The following is a 25159-nucleotide window of genomic DNA, read 5'->3' as shown; positions in this document are numbered from 1 at the left end:
ACCATTTCCATGGAGTGCCAGGAGTCTGATTGCTGTACACGAAGGATGAAGGATGATTGTGATCCCAGAGACTGTGGCTCTGAAGCACATTTTTGGTCTTAGAGCAAAATATATTCTCTTTAGAAAGAAAAAAAAAATCAGAAAAAAAAAGTTTAGCTTGGCTCTTTACATGGAAAATGTTTCTGCATTATAACAATAAAAAATATACTGCATGCCCTTTTTAACATTCTTTCATGTTCACTTCACTCTTCCTTTGCTTATCTCTTACTGGAACGCCCTCCCTATCCTCCCTGCTTCCCTAATGTCCTTTGCTACCAAACATTCATTCCTCCACTTCTGGGAATATTTCACCAAATATCTTTTTTATTTTATTTTTTTTAAGATTTCATTTATTTATTTGACAGAGAGAGACACAGTGAGAGAAGGAACACAAGCAGGGGGAGTGGGAGAGGGAGAAGCAGGCTTCCTGTGAGCAGGGAGCCCGACGCCGGGCTCGATCCCAGGACCCTGGGATCATGACCTGAGCCGATGGCAGACGCTTAATGACTGAGCCACCCAGGCGCCCGCACAAAATATCTTTTGAGAAGGCGCCTCCCCTGTTTTTGTCACTGGTTTTGGTGGGATTGACTCTATTCAGAGCTCTAGAGGTAGGCCCAGATTGTTGTTGTTGTTGTTTTTAAGATTTTATTTATTTATTTGTCAGAGAGAGAGAGAGCAGCAGGAGAGGGAGAAGCAGGCTCCCCACTGAGTAGGGAGCCTGATGCAGGACTCCATCCCAGGACCCTGGGATCATGACCTGAGCCAAAGGCTGACACTTAGCCTACTGAGCCACCCAGGCATCCCGGCCCAGATTGGTTTAAAAGCAATTACTACTTCTGTCTCTCCCTCTGCCTGCCGCTCTGCCTATTTGTGCTCTCTCTCTACCTCTCTGTCAAATAAATAAATAAAATCTTAAAAAAAAATAAAATAAAATCAGGGGCGCCTGGGTGGCTCAGATGGTTAAGCGTCTGTCTTTGGCTCAGGTCATGATCCCAGGGTCCTGGGATCGAGCCCCGCATTGGGCTCCCTGCTCAGTGGGGAGCCTGCTTCTCCCTCTCCCTCTGCTTCTCCCCCTGCTCATGCTCTCTCTCTCTCTCTCTCTCTCTGTGTCTCTATGTCTCGAATGAATAAATAAAAAAAATCTTGAAAAAAAAATAAAAGCAATCACTATATCCCTTTGCCCAAATCACCATGATTAGTTTAAGGACTGACACACAAAACCTAATTCGAGCCAATGAGGTGCTAGATTTCATTTATTAGGGATTCTGGGAAAGAGGCACTTCCTTGTTTTCTCTCCAGGCCTACTGGAAAAGACCCTGTCTTCTGGAAGATGTGATATGAAGTATGAGGTCTAGAACTACGGCATACATTTTGCTGCCAGGAGGGAAACCAGGTAAAGAGCAAAGTTAATATTATCTCTCATTCCCTTTACCACAGACTTGGGTATTTTGGTACTAAATCATATCATTAGAAAATGGGCATAGTTATTTATCAATATTATAATAGGATAATACCAAATATTGTCATTAGAACTCATGGCTAGATTTAAAGATTTTATTAGATTTAAATCCTAGAAATGCCACTCTCAAGGTATATGATGTAAGGAAAATTCCTTAAATTTCCCATGCCTCTGATTTCTCATCTATGAAATGGGAATAATAAAAGTATTTATTTGTTGTAGAGATTTTCACTTCTGGGGAAGCAGTGGACAAAGCTAATGTGGAAAATCCACCACAAACAGAAATACTGGATAAAATACAATAACAGCAGTGAAGTCTAATGCAAATTTGAGTTTGGAAAAAAAAAGTTCCTCTGTGTCATGATTGAAAAGTATCTTACTCTTCTAAAGCTTAATTCAGATAGTATCTTCTTCAAAGGTTTAAAGTGTACAAGTCAGTGGTTTTTAATCTCTTCACAGAGTTGTGCATAATTAATTTTAGAGCATTCTCATTACCCCCAAAAGAAACTCACCCTTTAGCCATTACCCCTCAAACTCTCTGAGCCCTGCTAGCCTTAGACAACCGCTAATCTGCTTTCTGTCTCTATATTTGCCTTTTCTAGACATTTTATATAAATGGAATCATACAACATATGGCTTATGTAACTGGCTTCTTTCACTTAGCATAATACTTTTAAAGTTTATTGATATAATAGCCATGTATATCAGTACATTGTTTCTTTTTTATTGCCAAATAATATCCCATTGTTTGGATATACCACATTTTATTTATCACTTCATCAGTTGACTGACATCTGAATTCTTTCCACATTTTTGTTATTATGAGGAATGCTTCTATGAACATTTTCCAACTTAGCTGTGCCTCAGTACCCAGACATTTGGTCAAACACCAGTCAAGATGTCATTGTGAAGGTATTTTTCAGATGATTTAACATTTATATCAGTAGACTTTGAGTAAAACAGATTATTCTTTATAATATGGATGGGCCACATCCAATCAGTTGAAGGCCTTAAAGGAAAAATGGCTGACATATCCAAAGGAGGAGTCTGCCTTCACATTGCTTTCAGAGTCAAGCTGCAACATCAACTCCTTCCTGGGTCTCTTATCTGCTGCTCTCATACTCACAGGAGCCAATTTCTTAAAATAAATCTCTTTTTTTCTCTCTCAATCTTTTAATGTCACTTAGGTTACAAATTCTTTAAGGAGAGGCTGTTTAAACTTATTCAATCTTCTTTGGAATAATTATCGCAAAGCTGGACAGAAAATGTTGTTAATCTATGAAAAGTAAGTGAAAGAATGTTAATGTATCCTAATAGACATAAACATTTGTTGATCCATCATTATAAGCTATGGAATTAAAAATGATTACAGTTAGTTTCATTTGTATAGTACTATTTTGGTTCAGGAGTTTTTAAAATTTTTATTTATTTATTTATTTATTTATTTATTTATTTATTTATTATGGAATGCTTCACGGATTTGTCTGTCATCCTTGTCCAAGGGCCATGCTAATCTCGGTATCGTTCCCATTTTAGTATCTGTGCTGCTAGCCTGGTTAAGGTATTTTAAACTGGGGGCACCTGGGTGGCTCAGATGGTTAAGCGTCTGCCTTTGGCTCATGTCATGATCTCCAGATCCTGGGATCGAGCCCCATGTCCGGCTCTCCCTGCTCAGCAGGGAGTCTGCTTCTCCCTCTCCCTCTGCCTCTCCCCATTGCTCCTGCTCCTCTCTCTTTCTCGCTCTGTATCTCTCTGTCTCAAATGAATAAATAAATTCTTAAAAAAAAAGGTATTTTAAACTGGGTTTAGAATAAGCTGTTTCATTCTAAACCTAATATTTTTTTTCTTTCAATGTAGTTTGAATTGGTTTCCTGTCACTTGAAGCCAAAGAGTTCTAAATAATATGCCTACCTCCCATAAGGATAGAACAACATATAATAAAACAGACATAAGATAGGTTCATTAAAATAAGGATTAAATGAATATGAGGTATGTAATAAAACGGGAGGAAGAATGGTCTTACCAGAAATTCCAGGCTAAGGATAATTTCTGTAATTGAGAACAAAATTTATCTTTTTTTTAAAGATTTTATTTATTTATTTGACAGAGAGAGAACAAAATTTATCTTGACTTTCTTAGCAACAAAGGAAAAAAGGAACCTCAATAAATTACCTCATTCTCATTGTCAAATAAAGGAAGCCTATTTCTTTATCAAGATAATGGAATATTATGCAACCATCAGAAAGAAGGAAATCTTGCTGTTTGAGACAACATGGATGGACCTTGAAGGCATTATGTTAAGTGAAATAAGTCAGACAGAGAAAGACAAATACTGTGTGATATCATTTGTATGTGGAATCTAAAAAAGCCAAATTCATGGAAACAAGAGATTGTGATTTATAGACCATAAGGTATTGGGAGCCAAGAAACAGAGGTTTGGTGACCAGTAAAACAGAGTTTGTCCAGGGAGAGGAAGTGAGTCTGTGGTGCTGTCCTTATGGGGTAACTGGGGTGGACTGTCCAAATTCTACCAACAGCAGGAGGCTCAGCACAGAGGCAGGTACAATATGAGCTGCCCTGGTTGGGTGAACAAGTTACTGAAGCCAGCTGAAGAACTTGCTCATAAATTCACAGGAAACTTCTAGAAAGAACTGGAAGAGGGGCGCCTCGGTGGCTCAGTCATTAAGCACCTGCCTTCGGCTCAGGGTCCTGGGATCGAGCCCCGCATTGGTTTCCCCGCTTAGCGAGAAGCCTGCTTCTCCCTCTCCCACTCCCCCTGCTTGTGTTCCCTCTCTTGCCGTGTCTCTCTCTGTCAAATAAATAAATAAAATCTTTAAAAAAAAAAAGAACTGGAAGAGCATAAGGGGATTGAGATACCTTACAATAATGGTGGCTGCCAGAATCAGAGAAAGGGTGTTTATTAATGTTGATGTGATCATATGTGATGTGTGAGGTCTGAGACACAGAGATTACAAGTAATCTCGCTGGTGAGGTCTGAGACACAGAGATTACACGTAATCTCGCTGGTGAGGTCTGAGACACAGAGATTACACGTAATCTCGCTGGTGAGGTCTGAGACACAGAGATTACACGTAATCTCGCTGGTGAGGTCTGAGACACAGAGATTACACGTGATATACCAAAGGGTATGTTTCCAAGAACTAAAAGAAATATTGCGGTAACTACATAAAAAACTAGAAATGATTTCAAATATAATATCATGTCCTTCAAAAACAGAATGGGCACAGTTGCCTTTGTAGTAAGTTTACTCTGTTTTCAACTCATTGCTTTCCGGTCAAATTTCAGAATCTTTCCTTGATCAAAACGGTTTGTATTTTAAGCATGTAGCTAAGCTAAAGACATTTTTTTTTTTTTTTTACCTCCTTTCTCTGTGAAAGACATATTATATTGATCTATATCTGTATCTGTCTCTACATGCGTTTCTATTCAGGGTAAATTTTGAATTTGTTTGGGGAAGACAATATTTAGCATAGTCGTTATAAAGAGACTCAGGTATCATACAGAGCTCTCGATCTCTAAGGAAGAGAAAGTAGGAGTAAATCAGGTGTGAGAGTGGGCAAGAGTGCTAACAATGAGTATGAAGAAAAGCAAACCAACCTGCTCCTCTGTGGTGCTGTGGTTCAGGTAAGTCAGGGGGATTGACAGATTCATAGCTTTTTAAAAAACATTGCTTCAAATTTGCCTCCATTTGGGAAGAAATTACTAGTGGTAGTCCTTGGCCTTGTTTTGTTTTGCGTTTTTATTGGTGACTTGGATGGCAACATGGAAAGCATGCTCGTCATACTTATCAATGTCACAAAGCTGGCAAAGGTCGTTTGGTGACAGACTTAATGTCCAGGAAGTTCCTGGTAGGCTGGAATGTGAGAAAAAATACCTACAAATAAAACTTAATGGAATTAAATAGTCAACTAATTAACATTAGTTAAAATCAAGTAAGATGAAATCAATTGCATTCCTAATACACCCAGCTTGACCACTTTTCATGGAAGAGGAAACATGATTTAGTAGGATGAGGAGACAGCTAAGGAAATCAGTACCATATGGCCTTGTAATGACACAGCATTTTGTCCAAAGTGAAGCTGTAAAGGGTACCACTCTGGGGTTGTGTTCCGATGCTGCCTGAAGCATGAACAGCATATGGATACCCACCTTTCAGAGATGTTGAACAAGTAGGCCCCCAGACATGGCAGAAGACAAGGACGGAGAGAGATCTGGAAGCCACATGACGAGATAAGGATTCAGCATATCCGAGATGTTCATCAGGGAAAAGAGAGTCTTCAGGGAGCATGTGACCAGGATGGTCGGTTCATTGGAAGGGAAGTCATATAGAAGGCCACTGTTATTATTTTGTCTGCCTCCAGAGGGCAGAAACAGGACCATTGGGGGAAAGTTGCAAGGAGGCAGGTGTCTGAAGACTTGGTACAGATCTGGAGTTGCTGATAAAAGGCTGTCTCGGCAAGAAACATTTCCCTCTTCCTGGTGGTGTTCGGGCTGGGCTGGGTGCTTAGCCGTTGTGGACACGGGAACAAAGATTGTGCTTTGGGAGGTCGAGCAGGCTGAAAACCTTTTGCTCCCTATCAACCCTGTGATTTTCTGAGCCCTAGCTGTCATACAGCTTCTACCTGGATAATTTCTGATAACTGTGGGACAGATATTCTTGTTTGAAATGACTTAGAAAAATTATATATATATAATTATATATATCGAACTACAATTTGCCCTTGTCTTACCTTGAACAATAGTGAAGAAGGTGAAGCTACTACCCTGACTGGTTGCATTGTTCTGGAGAAGTGGGTTTCACTGCAGTTGCAGCGTTGCTCTTAGATTGTGTTGTTGACTGAGCTGGCTGTCCTTTCCTCTAGTTAGTACTCTAGTAAATTCTGAATCCTCTTCAAAACAGGATTAATTGGCTTTTTGTCAATGTTCATATTGAAGCTGGTATCAGATCTGGCTCAGGACATCAGAACAAGAAGTAAATGCAAAGAGTTAATGCCCTCTATCTAAGGTCAAGATTGGGTTTCAAGATTAGAGGCAAGACTGAGCCTGCCTGCGAGAATCTAGCAACCCTAGTTATGGGCAAAGAAAGGAAGGGAGGATATTGAGACTGAGAACCTGGCTAGGTCTTCTAGATACTATGTATTACTGGCTGTAGTGATCTCTGAGAATTTCAAATTTGAACATTTTAGACTTAGAGAAGTATTCAGAGGTTTAATGGTTTGAGATTTTTTTTTTAGTGCTAGTTTTAAAATTCATGCTTTCCGATATGTTAAAGTTGCATTTCTTTTGTTATAAGGTATTTGAAATCAGGAAGTATCGCTTTGAATCTTTTTTTTTTTTTTTTTAATACACTCAGCCTACACTGATTGCATGGACAATGGGAAAGGCTTACAAGCCTATATTTTGTTACACGCCTTAACTTCCAGGCATCTTCGTTTGGATGTTAATGTTTGTATTTGAGCAAATCCTAAACTGCTTTTGGAGCAAAGTTATGAGTATGGTTCCACAGTTTAGGACCTCGGGTGCCAAGTGATTTGGGTTGTTGAGACCATATGGTGAGACTTATTGCCTCATATGGAGGAGGCCCTCCTGCCCGCTTGCAGACCATCACCCTGGCTTACGTCTATCATCTCCCACCCAGGCTGGGTTCAGGGCATGTCTTTCTAATGAGAGGGCTTGTTCTACACCCTGCTTCCACAATAGTCAGCTTTGAAACCTACTTCAATCACACCATGCCTCTATAACCTCATTGTATTAAAATTTAAATCCTTCAATGTGTAGTTGAGAGCCCTCTCAAAGGTCCCGTCTTTTTCCTTGAAGTTTCCAATTTCTGTTCTCTCAAATCCCTCCAGGAAAGACATCTTCATTCATTCATTCATTCAAAGGGAACCACTATTTATTTACACCTGAGTATCAGGTGTTTGAGGCTTTTAATTCTCAGGACCTGAACAGAAGGCAATATCACCATTTAACAAATAAATGTTTATTTAAATGTCTACTTAACAGAGGACTCGGGGAACTTTAATAACTTGCCCAACATCACTGGCTTTTGTCTGATGATAATTTCCATGCTCTTTACGCTACACCATGCTTCCTCTCATTTTGCAAACATTTATTGTGCTTTCTGTGCTGTGCCAAAACTGGTGTAAGGTGTTAGGGTAAGAAGATGAGTGAAACCCTGAGATCATATATATGAACATACATGTAAAATTTTAAGGCATTTTTTTATACGTTGATTCTTCTTCACTGGCACAAAACCAGTCTAGTGGACGAAGTAGGCAGAAATAACGGAGATCTGGAGGGGAAGCAGGGGTGTGCAAAGAGAAATAAGATTCAAGCACTTGATGATTTAGGACCAAAGAAAAGGGGGGAGGGAATATTGAGAAATAGCTCCTTTCTTTTTGGAATTTAAATTTGATTTTGGAGCTGTGTGGGATAGTAGTGAATGCAGGCAAATAGGGCCCTCCATCCTAACTGGCTTCTTTCACCAAATCTTTCCACACGGGAGAAGCCATCTTTCTAAAACATGGTTCCAATCCTGGATGACAGTCCTGCCTGGGGAGGGGGAAAAAAGGAAAAGCAGTGGCTCCCCAGCTCCCACCTCAGCTTCTCCAGCTTCCCTTAGAGCCATGCCCTCCAGCCCAGCTGAACTCTCATGACTTCGAAGCACATCTCTGTCCTTGGGTACATGCTTCCACTCTGTCTGGAGCCTTATGTCTCCCTTTCCTCTATCCTAAGATAATTTCCTCGTCTTTGAGCTCCAGCTAAAATCACTCCCTCCCTCCCCACAGTCTCATAGCTTTTTTCCCCAGAAGCTCATCATTCTTCTCAGCTCTTCTCACATTGCTCTGAAGGTACCGTTCACGTCCTCCACTTGATTGGGTCTTGTTCATTTTTGTATCCCCGGCATCCACCTAGCATTGTGCTTTGAATAAAGTACCCCTTACATATGTTTGTTGAATAACTTAATTGAAAGTATGTGGATGAATCCAAATGAGTAGATAAATTGGCAAACTTCAGAGGGCAGAAGGTTAGATTCAAGTGTGGAAGGACAGGCTTGGCAAAGGAGGCAAACGTAGGCAAGAGAAACTGAGAAGACTCAGGATAGTTGCTTGCCCTGAAATTTCAGTTCTCTGCCAGGTTCAAGAAAACTCATTATTAACATGAAATTTGGACACATCTTTCTTTCTTCTCCTTCTCCTCGCCACGCACCCCCTCCCTTCTTCAACAGGCAATTCTGACCCTAGTTCCATCTCCCTACATGTCTGAGCTAAGATCTGAGTGCTATAATAGCTCTTGAACATTTTTCATCTCAGTATTCTTGTATGTTTTTCTGGCTTTAATACAGTACTATGTACAATCACTTTATCTGATAGATGATTGTTCTTTTTAGGTCAATGAAAGTAATGCATTGCCTCTGGTCACTACTGAGTACTGCTTTGTGACCGATATGATGCTGAATGTAATTATTTAGGATACCTGGGGAGCTAAGGAGAGAAGCGGCCTCTGTGGGAGAACTTCTGCCTTCTTGCCTCCGGGATAATTGGAGGGGTGGGATGGGAGGCAGCTGATTAACCATTTCGAGCCCCTACAACAGGAATGCATTACGTTTAATCAATATAAGCCTAACAGTTATCTAATGAGTCATATTATGCACGATGCTATGTTTGACAGTACAGAAATACAGATATGAGTACGGATCAGTTTCTGCCCCTGTGAGTGCATATTGGGTACCGAAAGGGGGAAATAGACATTTTGACTTTGGTGTCATGAAAATCTGTTCACGCTGTGTTAGTTGTATGAATAAGTGCTGTGGGAAATAGACAAGCGAGTGACAAAATAGCTCACAAGGTTGCGGGGATTTAAAAAAGCTGTGTAAATGAAAAAACGTCATAGTCTTAGCTCTGATTATTACTCAGCAAACACTGCATTTATATTGGTGTTTGGCGATCTTTTGCAGAACGCACAGCCCTCGTTTTTTAGGACCTGCTAGTTCCCCTAGGCCTCAGACTTCTTTAGTCTGGCTGAATCAAAAAGAGTTTCTCCTCAGCTGTGCAGGCCTGGGAGCAAAGGAGGCTCCCACAGCCCTGCGAATCTGAGATTTTTTTTTGGCGGCGGTTTTACTCTGCAGTTTACGGCAGTGGGCGGGCCCCAAATCCCCATGTGGTCCCGACATCATTGACATGGCGGAATCCCCCATCAAACCCTCCTGGTAGTTATTTGAGCGGCGGCGGCGGCCGGAGGAGGAGGAGAGCGGCGGCGGCGGCGGCGGCGGCGGGAGCAGCGAAGGGGGCAGAGGGGATCCTCGGGGCTGCCGGCTGGGAAGGCGTGGGCACCCCGGTGTGTGGCGCGTCCGGAGACCCGCGTTTCAGCCCGAGGGAAGGTAAGGCGTGCAGGATCGGGAGACTGGAGGGGACCGGGACCCCGCGCCGCGGCCGCCGGGTCCCGCGCGCTGGAAAGCCCCGGCCGGACGCCGAGTCCGCCGGAGTGCGATCCTGTCCCGGAGCGCTCCTGGCGCGCCGGGCTTCCCGGGAAAACTTGGCGCCAGACTCGTGGGGCTCCCCGCGCTCGCCTGGGCACCTCGGGAACACGGGGCCCGGGAGGGGGCTGGCCTCCACTCTGGGGCCGCGTCTTGCTAGGCTCAGGTCCCCCGCCCGTCCCCCCAGCTTGCCTGGGCTTGGAGGAGGGAAAGAAGCGGGTAGATTCTTCTTGATGAAAAAAAATCTGGGCAGTGGCTCCCGGGCTCTCCCTACCCCCCCTCGTCCTCCCCATCCTTCCCAGCAGATTCTGTCCGAGGAATCCGCTCCCCCTCCCGGAATCTCCGCGGCAGGAACGCTGCCCGGGAGGGGGAGGGCGGGGGGAGAGGCCGAGGAATCTTCGACGTGTCACTTTCGGAGGCTGTAGATTTCCATATGGTGGAGGGAGGAGGGCGGGCGTGCGAAGTGGGGCTGGAAGTTGGGGCCGCCTCTCCGCGCCGGGCGGGGGCGGGCCGGGACCTCGGACCCCGGGATGCTCGCGGGGAGGGTCCGGGCCCGCAGCCCCGGGAGCCGTGCCGGCCCCTGCCCCCGGCCGGGCCTCTCCAGGACACTCCCCGCCTTGCCGCTGGCCACCTCCGTGCGCGCCACGTCCTCCCTCTCCGTCCTGCCCCCCGGGCTCCCCCCCGGGCTGGGGGCGGTAACCGGCGGCCCCGGCTGGACTCGGCGAGCCCAGCGGCTGGAAGATCGGGCGGGGGAGCGGGGCGCGGCGGGAAGGAGCGGGCGACCGGGTGTGTGGGCCAGCGTAGCTCCGGTCAGTTGGTCACCCCGAGGGGCGCCCGGGCCGGGGGTGGGGCGGGCGGCGGAATCCGCTCCCGGAGGCGGCCGGGAGGGGCCGCGCGTACCGTCTGGTGCCCGCGGCGGGGCGGGGGCCGGCCGGCGTGGGAAGGGCCTGTCACCCTGGCAGGAAAGTGGGGCCTCGGGCTCTGCCCGCGAACTTTCCCAAAGGTCCGGGTCCGGGCGCCCCGTGGGAGCCCAAGCACCAGGGCCGGGTGTCCCGGGAGACGGGGCTGGGCCGCCTGGCGGCGCCGTTGGCGGGGAGGCTTCCAGGAGTGCGCGATTGGAGTTGGAGCTTTTCGAATCCCAGCTCCCACCCTGCCATTTCCAGACGAAGGGAAGCAGTGACATATTATCCAGACATTGCCGTTTGCTGACTTCCTTAAAAGTTACAACTCTTTATTTTCTCTTCAGCCTAGCATTTCCTTGAAAAAAAAATTGGAATTTGGCCGACGCTGAGGCCCCAAATCCACACGTTTATCTCTCCATCCCTGTCGGTTTCTAGTCTCCCTCCCCTTCTCACACCCAAGCTTAATCATATTTTGGAACGGGAGAGATCTTTTGTTGGGTGGGCACCCTTTGATTTGCTTGTCCGTTTATTTTTTAAAGTGCGGCTAATTTGATTTGAATTTCCTCCAGTTTCCAGGCCCTGCTAGGGAAAACTAAGGGAGAGGAATAAGACCCCCCCTTTTTTTTTGAAAAGTGGAGAGAGGTGGGGCATTGGGAAAGGGGAGGCACCTCGGTTGTGGGCAAAGAGTCAGAGGGAGCAGACAGACCCGGAAGAAAAGGAATCTGCTCTGGAATAACACTTTTTTTTTTTTTTGGAGCCTGCAGGCCTTGGGCAAAAATGCACTGCTCTGTTCTGATCTCTACTGTCTGAGTTGCTCTTCCACTCTTCAAATTAAAGCTATGACCCTGGGGTCCTGAACAGGCCAGGGAAGAGGCCTATACCCCAAGGCAGCCAGTGGCCCTGGTTTTGTGCCTTGTGTGGGGGCCCTTGGTTCCCCCTCATTGGAGGCAGGCTTTGTAGACCTAGCGTTCAGTCAATTTCCTGGTTCCCAGGGAGCAGCTGTTAACCAGAGTAAAGTCTTGGGGCATGTTTCTGAAGGCCCTGCAAGGGGATCTCACCCATGAAGGTGTAGTACTCACTTTGTTCAGACACTCGAGGGTCACCCACAAACTGGGTAAGAATGAGGCATAGCTGGTTAAAAAAAATCATTAAAAAGTTCTCTTTAAACTCATATGTGCTTTTAAAGTGTTCTGGTTTAAATACTAAGAAAGAAAAACTTACCTGTAAAGATAGTGTTCATTTAAAAGAGATGTGAAAAGTGCAAGACACCATCATGGAATAGGGGTTGTAGTTTCTAATTACAGTATATACAATTTCAGAAGGATATTCCCGTAACCTTTTAAGACAGACTTTATAAATAGCCGGCATCAGACTGTGGACTGTTGGAGAGCCAGTATTGTGGGGTTTTTGGAAGAATGCTTGGGATTGGCTAGGAGGCTATAGGAGCCTAGGGTAGTAATTTATTCAGTAAGAGATTGTGCCCCTTTTGCTTAACACTTCATTTAACGTGGTAGGATTTGATAGTATCCTTAGACGTTAGCTAGAAGAATTTCTTAAACTTTTCAGTTTAGGAGAAGGAGGCTTGGGGGAAAGTGACTTGTCCAGCGTTGCCATCATTGGCTAAAGTCTAATGTAGGATTGTATTAATAACTACTCTTTCTTGAATATCTAATGTGTACTAAACCCTATATACTGTGCATTTTTATATATTATCTCATTAAAATTGTAATAACAGTCTTTAAATTTACGTGATGTTATAGACATTTTACAGACAAGGATGTTGAGGTTCACAGGTATTAAACTAACTTGTGTAAGATCACTTTGCTACGAACAGGGTTTTTTCTTTGATGGTGGAAATGGCTCTGTAGCTCTGCTGTCCAATACGGTAGCCACAAGGCACGTTAGCTGTTTGTTGTGCCTTTGAAATGTGGCTAGTGCAACTGAGGAACTCCATTTTACATTTTATTTACCTTTTAAAAAAATTGTATTTACTTTTAATTATTTTATTATTTATTTATTTATTTTTAAAGATTTTATTTATTTATTTGACAGAGAGTGAGACACAGCGAGAGAGGGAACACAAGCAGGGGGAGTGGGAGAGGGAGAAGCAGGCTTCCCGCGGAGCAGGGAGCCCGATGTGGGGCTCGATCCCAGGACCCTGGGATCATGACCTGAGCCGAAGGCAGTCGCTTAACGACTGAGCCACCCAGGCACCCCAACTTTTAATTATTTTAAACTGCTACTGTGGCTAGTGGTTACCATATTGGAAATCACAATGTAGAACTTTCTGACTCCCAAATATGTTCACTTTTAACTGGATCGTATTGCTTTTTAGATCTAGTTCAGTGTTCTTTCTTCACCAGAAGATGCTTAGATTCAGCCTTCCAATGGAATTAAATGCTGAGTTAGCTATAGCTCAGTTTTGCTTCTATACCTTGAGTGGATAAAATAAACACATTTTTTTAAAATGCTATGGTAACATAGTTTAAACTGATGGACAAAAATGTAAATGACATTTTCTTGTTTGGTTGAAATAATCGTTTATAGGAACTGCTGAAAAGGCAGAGCTTGTTGGTTATTTTAGTGTAATAAAGGAGTGTAAATAGGAGGCAATATGAAAAATCACAGATGGGGGGGTTAAAAAAAAATGACCTGCTAATAACCGTGTTTACCTAGTCACTGGGTGATTCTTTTCATACGACTTCGTGTCAGGTAAATAAAAAGGTGAAACCATCATTCACTTTTCCTTACGTAGTTGCAGAATTAATCTGAAGAATTAAAATCATTGCTTTACTACCAAAGAATAAATTCAAATATAAAACACTATATTTCATCTATGAATTGGGAAGAATATATTTTTGAGGAAACAAACAGCCAGAAATGCTCTTGGTGGCAAATGGTCAAGTAGTTTTCTGATTACTGAGTCCAGTTTATCTTTGTTGTGTTTTAGAATTCATCTGATAGAAGGAATTTCAACAACTTTCTTGATTTTTGTATGAAATAGTGAAAATTCCAGCTCCTGTTAAAGTAAGCATTTATCTGGATTCTATCTATAAATGTCCAGTAACTGAATACTTTTGGGGGGGGCATACTACTTTCAGGAAAAGACAAATGATAAGGTAATCTTATTATTAGGATTTTTAAAGAAGTAACTTCCAGGTTCAGTATAAATAATCTGATTCTGTTGTATCTTTCACAGTTATTGTACTTCCCAGGACTAATTGCAGTTCATGATCCTGGTGCCAGAGCATTATTTGATCCTGAAAGACCTACAGTTGTAAATCAGCTTTAAATTGATCTGTATTATTTTAGTGTTAATGTGAATTGCATGGCCTCCAGCTCTTTCAAACTTTTAAATTCAATTACAGGTGAGTCATTAGTTAATGACACTGTTGAGATAGCTGAAACACCCTTTTCATACCCATTCCTGACCCTTGGGAGCATGGTTATTTTCAAGGAACCAGGTTATAAATAGGATTATAGTGTTCTCTCGTGAGTGTGACCAACATAGGAAACATCATTTAACTCATGATACATGGTTCCATTTGTCGAATGTCAAGGCGTTTAATACAAATAAGAGACTTACTAAAATCTTTTAAAAGACAAAAGATGTTGAAAGATGGGCAAATAATGGGCAAAGATTAGAAATCTTAAATGTCTGGTGAGGGCTGCCTCTGAGCATCATCAGTTTGAAATCAGGATATCTACTCTGCCAAGGACTTTACTTTTTAACTGTGTATTTTTTTTTTTAATCAACTTCTGAACCTCTCTCAGTTTGGGTTTCCTGATTTTATTATAAAGAGAAAACATCTCATCCATACCTTTTTTTTTTTTTTTTCAAATGGTTGTCCAAGGGATTAATGAGTCAGTGTATTGGGAAAGTGTTTGGTAAAGCCTTATGCAAACTCCGTTGTCTCTTATATTCCAAAGTTTAAAATAGCTGTTCTGTTACATTACTTAGCACATTTTTAGGGACCTCCAAATTGCATGTGGACAGTTTGAAAGATAATTTATTTTCCCCTTTTTGATGAGTAAATGAAGCTTAAAGCTCTAGATTGCGGTGTTCATTTTCTCTCTCTTCTGATAGAATAGATGATTTGTGACCTCTCAAAAATTGTACATAGGTCATCCCAGTTCCATGTTTTGGGGAAATTTTTCCTTTGATGCGGCTTATAGCTGGCTAGCATTGCTGACGTGGACACGACAAGTCTGCTTGATTTGCGGTTTTTCTTGAGATCGGGAGAAAGGGCAGTCTTCTAGAGGAACTTTCAATACTGAATGATAGAGGCAGAAGGCTTTAGTCATTGTATATTACCTTAGTAAGCCTATTATTTGAGCTTTCAGTAATTACAGCCGAGAATGGGGGGAAAAGGATGTTTTCAGGTAGAGGTAGCTTTGCAGCTTACCTATGTTTCCATTTTAGAAATCATTAATTGCCATTTCTTCACATTAACAAGAGTTTATGTGTCCATTAAATGAGAGTTTTTTTGTGGTAAGATTTTCAAGCAAACCTTAATTCTCATCGTATGGCTGTTGGGAATACACTTAAGTGCTTGAGGAGAAGCTTTATTCTTGAGTTTACTTAGAACGCCTTTGAATATAGGAAAATATTCATAGGTGTGTCTATATATACTTTTTTGCCTTAAAATATAAAGTATGGTGGGGCCCCTGGGTGGCGCAGTCGGTTAAGCATCTGACTCTTGGTTTCAGCTCAAGTCAAGATCTCAAAAGTCTTGAGATGGAGCCCCACACATGGGGCTCTGTGCTCAGCGAGGAGTCCGCTAAAGTTTTTCTTTCCCTCTCCCTCCGTCCCTTCCCCCACTCTCGCGTGCTTTCTCTCTCTCTCTAAAATAAATAAATCATTAAAAAATATAAAGTATGGTATGGTGTTATGTGCTTCAACGAGGTGGAAAATACTTGAATCTTTGTGATCAGACAGAGAGGCAGGTCTTTGTAGAAGTCAAGCACAGGCTCACTGGGAGGACGACCTGATGGTAGTTGGGCGCTTAGGAGAGGCTAGTCCCTAGTCATGAGCTTATCTGGAGGGGAGTTGTTTATGGTGCAGTTGGACTGTTTAGGATCAGTCCTTGGGGACCAAAAATATGGGGGGGTTGGGCAAGAGGATTGAGGGACAGGAAGTTTTTTAAGCCACCAAATGTAAATCAGGTAAGGTAGATAGATCCAGTGGTTAGCCATCTGCAAGTGGGGGTATTTTTCATTTTGAAAGTGGATCCATCTTTGAATCTTTCTCTTTCTTGCCCCTAGTTGAGATATGCAAGTTTAGCATTCTGGTAACTCCTGGATTGTAATTTTCAATGCCCTTGGCGGTACTCACTATTGTTTCAGGCATTGGCTCCTGATGTTTTGTTTCTTTGATATCTTGACAACTGCTTGTCAGTTTTAAATAACAAGAGGGAGAAGATTTTAGTGAGATGGTGTTTAATTTTATTTCATTCACTTGTTCATTCCCCTCAGAAAGCATTTATTGAGTTCTAGATTAGATTCTTCGTTAATGGAATATTCTACTCTATTCTGACTTTTTTGGGGGCAAATGCAAAGCATTTTTTATTAACTTACAGGGGTATTTTCCTCATGTTTTTGGAATGTTGTGTAGAGAACCGTGTCTGCCACCTAACTCCTAGGGCAGGATGGTGGCAACTTCAATTCTTTAATCCTTTCTGAAATTTGAGCAGTGTTAAAATTGGAGCACTTACAGGCTATGTTTAAAACTTAATTTATATTCGAATTGAAGGCTTCTGATACATCCCGTTTTGACTCTGGAAGATGAAGATTTTTATAAAGGCAACCAATCAGAAAAGTTTGCTTAAACTAAGTATAATACCAACTCATGGTCTTCAATTATGAAAAGCTTTCTGTTGAAATAACTGTCTAGAAAATTGTCTTTATACTTGAGCAAATGTGGTAAATTTGAGAAGTAATTGAAGACTCTAAAATCCCAGGAAATGGTATGATTTAATTTATTCTTAAGGGACTCAGCTTCTCCACAACTGGTGAAAGAGGGGTCTCTGTTAAAAATAACTCCATTGTTATTGATGTAACTAATTAGGAATTTGCAATTATCCAGGCAAGTCTAGGATAAAGTTTGGTTTCCTATTCTATATGAAAAGGTTTTCCTGTAACAGCAGTTTAAATAGATCATAAGAGGGAATATATTTTCCAAATTAGGAGAACAAACTACTTTTAAGCACTTTGGAAAAATCAATTTACTTAAAAGCAGTGTAAAACTGCAATAGGGGTTGAAGCTAGTTCTACTGGGGGGCGTTTCATAGAATGCAGGAGCCCTTGGACATTGTTGATTTACTCAATGCTATGGCTAGGAACAGTTTACTAGCAAAAGTTAGAACTCTATTTTTGTATGCAGAGTAAATCACAACAACAGGCAAGTATCTATCACACCCTACCCCCACCAATAGACTCCAGCTATGCTTGTTTATTTGTTTTGGAGTTTTTCTGTTGACATTTGCTTCGCTACTTGTTAATTTCTTTTATCGCCTGTAAGCACTTGATGGCAGATTTCGGTGAGAGCAGGTGTCAAAGGTTTAAGAACATCATTATTACTTTTAGTTGCCCATCTCCCCTGCCTCCTGTTTGGGCAAACTTGTGGAAAGTCCCGTGAGTAGTAGTTAAATAAGCCCATTACGCACCCTCCTGCTCTGCTTTTACTAAAGCAGGACCTTCTTGGGCAGCTGAATGAACTGACCGGTGAGAAGAGTAAATTTCTTTAAAAATACTTTCGTATATTTACATGAAATTACTCAACGAAGTTTTCTAGTATATGACTTTTTAGGGGTCAGATTGACCAGTTTTTACAGTGTAAGTTGTATGTGTGGGATACTTAATACATTTTTAGGATACTATGCTTCATTTTCTATTTTGAAGTTTTTTTTTTTAAACTGTATCTTCCATTGTTTAAGTTGTTTAGGGGGAAGATGCTGTCTTTAGATCTTGCTATTTGTGGTTTTCTTTTGTGGTTTTTCTTAAGAAAAATAATTCCAATTTAGAGTAATAGAGGTAAACATTATTTTGAATTAGTGAATCAGAAAAGACTTAAAAGTACATTGACTTGGAACCCTACTGTATTGCTGTTGAGACCGTAAAAGGTAGAGCTGCTGGAAAACAGTTTTTTGGTTTCTCTAAAAATTAAATACAGAATTACCTAGCAACTACATTCTTAGGTATGTACCTCAAATAACTGAAAGCAGTGACTCCAACAGATACTTGTACACCAGTGTTTATGGCAGCAGTATTTATAATACCGGAAAGGTGGAAACAACCCAAGTGTCCATTCACAGATGAATGGATAAACAAAGTGTGGTATATACTTAAAATGGGATATTATTCAGCCATTAAAAAGGATTGGGATTCCTACACATGCTACAACATGGATGAACCTTGGAAACATTATGCTGAATGAAACAAGGCAGACGCAAAAGGACAGATGCTGTGTGTGTTTCCACTTACATGAGGTACTTAGAAGAGGTAAATTCATAGTCACAAAGTAGAATAGAGATTACCAGGGCTGGGGGAAGGGGATTAGGAGTTACTGTTTTTTTTTTTCTTTAAATTTTTTTATTGTTAATCACCATAGGAGTTACTGTTTAATGGATATAGAGACTGTTCGGGATAATGAAGTTTTGGAAATGAATCATGGTGATGGTTGCACAACATTGTGAAGGTACTTAATGCCACTGAATTGTATACTTAAAAATGGTCAAAATGATAAATGTTTTGTTATGTATATTTTACCATAATAAAAAACAAGAGAAAATATTGAAGGAGATTTATTCCACACCATAGCGGTTTGTCTCTATTTGCTCCCCCTTGGTCTACCTCCTTGCTGGTATGTAGGTTTTTTTTTTTCGTTTTTTCTTTCCTCCTCCTATTGCATTCTAAAGGGAGATTCCCGTAGGCCATTTTTAGAAATCAGAGTGTCCTCATTTTATTAACTGACTTGAATTTAAGAGACTGTTTAAAAGTAGTAGATCTCTGGAGGGGAAAAAAAAGACATTTTAATATTTAGATGAACCCGGTAGTTTATTAATATCCACAGACTATGTAGGCACGTAAAGGTAATCTATTCTTTTACTGTGAGTCATTTAAAAACCAGGGATGTACAATTAGACTTGTCATATTTTCTATTCCATTTGGTCATCTTTAGTACTTTAGGAAAAAGTTTCATTTCCACTCGGAGAAACGTTCTTAGTCATCTCAGTTAGTACTCCTGTTGGAAGTGTTTAGGTGCTAACATTCTTCAGTTCCTTAGACTAAACCCTGTTGGAAGGGATAGAGTGAAAGAAAGCATGTAGTATTCTGTTTTATTCATTATGAACTTGTCCCTAGCAGCTAATAATTTTGTGGTAGTTATTGCACCCTGAATGTTGGTGGTTTGTTTTTTGTTCTTTGCTTCTGAGATATTGGTGTTGAGTTTGGGTAGGTCGCTTGTAAAAAGATGGCGGGATTCCCGTTAAGTGATTAAATATAAAACTTAAACATCAGATATAAATACATGTTAGGAATACTAGAAATATCATAATTCAAGTGGAAAGATTTAAGTTCATATACAAATAGGTTATAGGGAAAATTATATATGTATGTAATTAATTAAAAAAAAGTATTTGTCGTCCATAACAGTTCTTTAATTCCTGAACTCCTGGAAAACAGTATGAAGTTGCAAGGGTATATGATGGTAGTGAGTGTGTACTCTGCTCTCTCTCTAGTGGGTATGCTGTATGTTCTTTGTTGTGTATGTAAATAGTATTCATGCCATAGCAGGCCATTTTAGTGGTCGTCTAATTACTCCACAGGCACTCTCATTACCAACTGATACCAAAAGGCACTGAGAGCCATGATCTCTTTATATGTAGTAGAGATATGAAGAATTACAACGTTTGCAAAGTGCTCTTTATTGGTTTTGGCCTACTCAAAAGAAAAGAATGTCCTATCCATTTTGCATATCCTCATTATGTTCCAGAGCCTCCTTTAGGTCATTTGTAATTTTCTTTAAATTCTCCTAGCACTTTATCTGTACTTTTGAGAACGCTTGTCCTTTTCAGTGTTGTCCAGTTGTCTCCTTGCTCCCCTCACTTGAATGTAGGGATGACTGATTTAGGGTCTTTCATGGTGAGTGCATAGTAAATGTCCCTTGGATGGTTGAATGGATGGATTCCCAGGTTGAATGTGCCATTTACACTTCACGCAGTGCCTCTCCTCAGGTGCTTTGTCAGTATTTCTTCTACTGAAGTTGACCTCTTAGAAGCATGGGCCATGTTGTGGACATTTTTGTGTTTCCAACAGTGTTCCTGAGGCTTTTTTTTCTCATAGTAGGGATCTAATAAATATTTAAAGTAAAACAAAGGCATGAGTCACCTTCAGTGCAAGTCTGACTTTGCATTTATTACTATTTTAAAGAAATGAAAGGGGCGCTTGGCTGGCTCAGCCAGTAAAGCATGCAACTCTTAATTTTGGGGTCGTGAATTTAAGCCCCATGTTGGGTGGAGAGTTTACTTTAACAAAAAGGGAAAAAAGAAAAAAAATAAAGAAATGAAGGTTTCCCAGAGAATAAATGGGCTTTTTCATTTCTCTGTTAGGTTGCTCATTGATTTTGAAAATTTTAAATAGCTTCTATTTCTATTCCCTAAAAATGTGGTCCTTGATTATATATATTTTGCATATCCATTGGACTCAGTTTGGGAATTACAACAATTATTTTATGAAAAAGGTAATTTTTTAGAGATTTGTAGTTTAAAATAATCTTTTTTTAAAAGATTATTTTTTTATTTATTTGAGAGAGAGAATGAGAGATAGCACGAGAGGGAAGAGGGTCAGAGGGAGAAGCAGACTCCCTGCTGAGCAGGGAGCCCAGTGCAGTCCCGGGACTCCAGGACCTGAGCCGAAGGCAGTCGCTTAACCCACTGAGCCACCCAGGTGCCCCTAAAATAATCCTTTTATAGGGAAATTCTAGAAGGGTGATATGAAGGGATGGAAATAAACCAAAATGTGCCTTGCTGAGGTGTTGGGGGCCCAGCTGAGATAGTTGATTCTGCTAGACTAGTGGCCAAAGTGGTACAGAACTAAGCCATGGAGAACGGGTCAAAGAGCACATCATAGAAACCTGAGGAGAGTGACCTCAGCTATTTGAAGGTAAGGAGTTTTACCTTATTCAGAAGGTGGAGTTAAAGTATGCTGGAGAAGAGCAGAATCTCTTGGAGCATTATAGTGTGAGTGGAGCGGAGGGTGCAAGGGGCTCTTACTCATTATGTCTGGGGTGGCACCTGGGAGTCGTTATTTTATAAAGTGTTTCAGGTGAATATGATCAGGCAAGTTTGGGAAATTGACCTTCTTGACCAATGGCTGGAGAGAAGTTGTGAAAGGAGTCCTTAGGAGACGAGAGGGACTCCTGTTAGGAATTAGGGTAGAACTGAAGGGTTTGGAATTAAAATGATTTTATCATCATGTTCTTTGGGGCAAAATGATAACCAGCTCTTGGCAGTTTTATATAGAAATGAGTTTAGGACGCTTGTCATTTGTGCACTAAACTTACAAACATTCTGACCACAAGTCAGATGTAAAACATAGTAATAGTGACCAGTAATTGTCAAGCACCTACCATGCACCAGCCATATTCATAAATTCTTGAAGGTAGATGTTGTTTTCTGTTTTCCTGTGTGTTTCCAGTAACTGCAGCAGTAACTGGTACATACCAGGTGCTCTATAAATGTTAAGTGAATCGAAGATTAGAAAGGCATAGAAGGTTCAAAATATCACCTAGACTGATTACAGACCTTTTTTCAGCTGCATCACCGTGCTTCTCAGTAGTTCCCATGAAATACCTTATTTGTATCTCCAGACTTGTCTATTTGTATTCCCAGGTAGCTAGCTAGCTGGATTCTAAGGCTAAGTATTAGTTGAAGGCCTTCCATGTGCTCAACCTGTCTACTGCCCAGAAACCTAAAATTTGTTTTTAAAACAATAATAAGGGGTGCCTGGGTGGCTCAGTTGGTTAAGCATCTGCTTAGGACTCAGGTCATGATTCTGGGGTCCTGGGATCAAGCCCCACGTGGGCTCTTTGCTCAGTGGGGAGCCCGCTTCTCTCTCCTCCCCGCTTGTGCGTGCTCGCTCGCTCACTCCTCTCTCTCTCAAAATCTTAAAAAAGAATAATATTCTGGACATTTCCCAAGAGATTTTCCTAGATTGTTTTCTGTAATAGCAACTTAATCTTGGGATGAGAGAAAAACCAGAAAATAAAAGTATACTTTGTAAAAAGTAATATCTAAGAAACTCAATCTAGTGAATGGAAAAAATCTAGAGCAGTCGCTTAGGAAATGGTAGTGAAGTTTTTACCTTATTCAGACATTTGAAAAACTCCAAGAGGTTTTCACTGAGTGGTACTACAGTTTTGTTCATCTTACGTCCGTCTCCTCGAAGGCTTTCATTTAACTCAACTTATACAGAGCAAGATCCTGTGCTTATAATTTGCACCTGGAAAAGCAGAGCCCGCTACTCCTAATACTAACCCTTTTTCTCCTTTTAAGGCTAATAGTTTGTGGTGTTTGGTTGTCCCAGAGGCAGCCACAGAGATGGGACCAGCACAGAAGTGACTAGAGGGAGCCTCGTCTCTGAGCTCAAAGCAGCAGCTCCTGTGGTTAATGAAAGGTGACCTCAGGATTCAGAGGAGCTCTGTTGCTTTCCCAGACGGCCCAGGCTAAACCTGGGGAGCTGGCAACCCTAAATGCTTCCTTTGTTAGAAATCATTTAGTTCTCTACTCCATCTTTAGAAAGTGAGTTCACTGAGGTGAGTTAAGGACAAGGCTCTGAAGTGGGGCCCGACTTGCTTTCGTTCCCTGTGTGGGTTGGGGTGGACTGCCAGACTAATGAAGATGCCGCCCTCAGGCTGTCTTACCTCACCTTCCTGCTGCTTCCCGGAAATGCCCTTCTGGGCCTAGGAGGAGCTTTGCACCACTCTGGGGATTGTGTTCCCACAGAACGGGGAGGGCTGTTAGGACCTCCTTTCTTTCTTTTCTGCGGAGGAGGAAGGCTGTAAATGGGGAAACGTGTGAAGAAGTGCTGCTCTGAGCTGGGCTGCCTGAGCGTCCTCCTCTTCAGGAAGCTGGGGGCTGGGACGCCTCAGCCTGCTCCGAGCTTTCAAGGCTTGCTGGTGGCAGGTCTGCAGATGCAGATCACCCTGGCGATCACGCACAAGAGTGAGACACCTGGGTGGCTCAGTGGGTTAAGTGGCTGCCTTCAGCTCAGATCCTGATCCTAGGGTCCTGGGTTCGAGCCCCGCATTGGGCACTCTGCTCAGTGGGAGGCCTGCTTCTCCTTCTGCCTGCCACTCCCCCTGCTTGTGTACTTGCTCTCTGCCAAATAAGTAAAATCGTTAAAAAAAATAAAATCTGTTGTATCCCTTAGGTTGTAAAGAAACAGTTTCAAGCGTCTATTAAAAAAGGAATGTGTTAGTTTTAGGATTTGGGCATATTCTTGGCTTATTTTTATTTTAAATTGCTCGGACCCTCTTCTGTCTAACCCCTATACGCTTTGGCCACCATCACCCGAAGGTGGAAATTTACTTAGTTTTGGGTAAGGGATACTACAACTTGCCCATGTATGTAGACTCCTGTTCAAAGAAATTATACAATCAGTAGTTTTGAGCCTCTTAGGAAGTAAGTTTAATTGTTAAAATGCTATTTTTCTTTTTTTTTTTTAAGGAGAGGTATGGGGGAGGGAGAAGAAACGGGTAGCAACTTTTAAGGCTTATATTTTATTTCAGGCTTTAATTAGCAGCAGATATCTTAATTTACCATAAAATTTCTTCATTAATGAAGAAACACAGTTATTCCAGGTCTATTTGCTTTTGCCATATTTTAATCCCCCTTTGTGATTACTGAGCCATAGCTTTAACTGGATCTTAATGATGCCTGTAAGAATCTGAAGAATTTTAAAACCTAGCTTTTTAGTAGACTTGGCCATTTGCTTGTTATATTAAATTTAAACATGGAGACTGTCACTTCCTATTTATGTTTCACTTTGATTTTCATCAATTAGTTCAGTGTTCTCAGGAGTTTGCTCAAACCTATCCGGGCATAGTAGTTGGTTCAAAAGTGAAAGAATTAAGGATTCAAATAAATTTCTCTGCTAGATTACCTTAGCTTTATTTCATTTGGAGTAATTTTGGGTCCCAAGTGTTTGCCATTAACTTGCTAGTTTTGCAAGTTTTCCTTCTTTGCTCTTTGGGAGGAGCAGAGATTGTAGCCTGAAGAGAGGAGGCCAGGGTTTGGGAAGGATGTAGCACCAACAAAGGTGAGCGAGTTTGTTCCTCTTATATTTCATGTGGGATGGCAAGTTTTCCAAATTCTAGTTTCCACTGAGTCATTCATGAGTTCAGTAGAGGGACAGTTCTAGTCTGCTGTCAGATGTTCTGCTTGGCAGATGAACGGAGAAACTTTTTAAAGTGTTTTTAACACAGATTGCTGTGTTCATGTATCTTTAGTAAGTTTCAAGAAATAACTTTCATAACGTTTTTCATGAAAAAGTATAGAATGATTTTCTAGAAAGTTTGTAAAGTAAGGTGGATTAAAAGGAAACCTTTTAAAAGAAATCCTTGGGAATTCATCAGCTGCTGTCTATAAAAGCAGATTGTCCATATGATTTTTATATTAGGAGGGCGTGGGAAACTGGATTTAACTTGGAATTAATATTTTTGGTAATCGTCATAATGTAGTGGAATGACTGAACCCATGTGCTCTGGAGAAGAAGACCTAAGTTTGAGACTGCACTGTGTAGATTTCTAAGTCTGACTTTGGTTAAGTCACTCAGTTGCAGTGGCTTTTTAAACAGGAATTTTTAGGACTCTCTGGCCTGGCACAGAGCTTTGAACAAGGGCTTAGCAAGTGATAGCTGCTATTTTATTTACTCACTGACTACAGACCAATATGACTGTTGGACATACTTCTTAACAGGATGATCGTTATGTAAAAAAAGTTCCCAGTTATTTTAAGTGTATATGACTATTAGCCATCGGTTTTCTCTTGGCCTTGCCACTGATTCCTTGAGTATCCTTGTGTAAGGGAGAGCTTTGCCACTCCTCTCTAAAGCCATACTTGGAGCTCCTTTGCCTTAGTGACGTAGTATGGGCAGCAAATGAAATAATACATGTAAGTGGCCCTTAGGGGGAAAAAGAAGCCTGTCTGAATGCCAGGCAGTACTAATTATTACAAGTGCTACTTCTACCAGTATTTTTCTTCC

The 25159-nt window shown here is 41.5% G+C and overlaps 1 protein-coding gene and 1 pseudogene across 8 annotated transcripts in view; one reads left to right on the top strand and one right to left on the bottom strand.

Annotated features, from left to right (window-relative positions):
- Positions 1-2954: 2954 nt before the first annotated feature.
- LOC114207200 (U6 spliceosomal RNA) lies at positions 2955-3052 on the bottom strand (annotated as a pseudogene).
- A 6511-nt stretch (positions 3053-9563) lies between these two features.
- FNDC3B (fibronectin type III domain containing 3B) overlaps positions 9564-25159 on the top strand; it is a 342865-nt gene continuing 327269 nt past the window's right edge. For 3 of the 8 annotated variants that reach the window (XM_088025487.1, XM_088025441.1, XM_028100958.2), the window contains exon 1: positions 9564-9899. The gene's annotated coding sequence lies outside the window, so the exon portion shown is untranslated. Of the gene's footprint in view, positions 9900-10480; positions 10805-13847; positions 13925-14096; positions 14266-18506; positions 18594-25159 lie in introns of those variants that run through there. The other 5 variants (XM_088025451.1, XM_088025449.1, XM_088025461.1 and 2 more) reach the window with 4 other exon arrangements.

The sequence above is a fragment of the Eumetopias jubatus genome, unplaced genomic scaffold (assembly GCF_037043125.1).
Source record: "Eumetopias jubatus isolate StellerSeaLion01/CBP00866 unplaced genomic scaffold, mEumJub1_p1.0 scaffold_1, whole genome shotgun sequence".
In the NCBI taxonomy this organism is placed as follows: Eukaryota; Metazoa; Chordata; class Mammalia; order Carnivora; family Otariidae; genus Eumetopias; species Eumetopias jubatus.
This window is presented reverse-complemented; position numbering and strand designations above follow the sequence as displayed.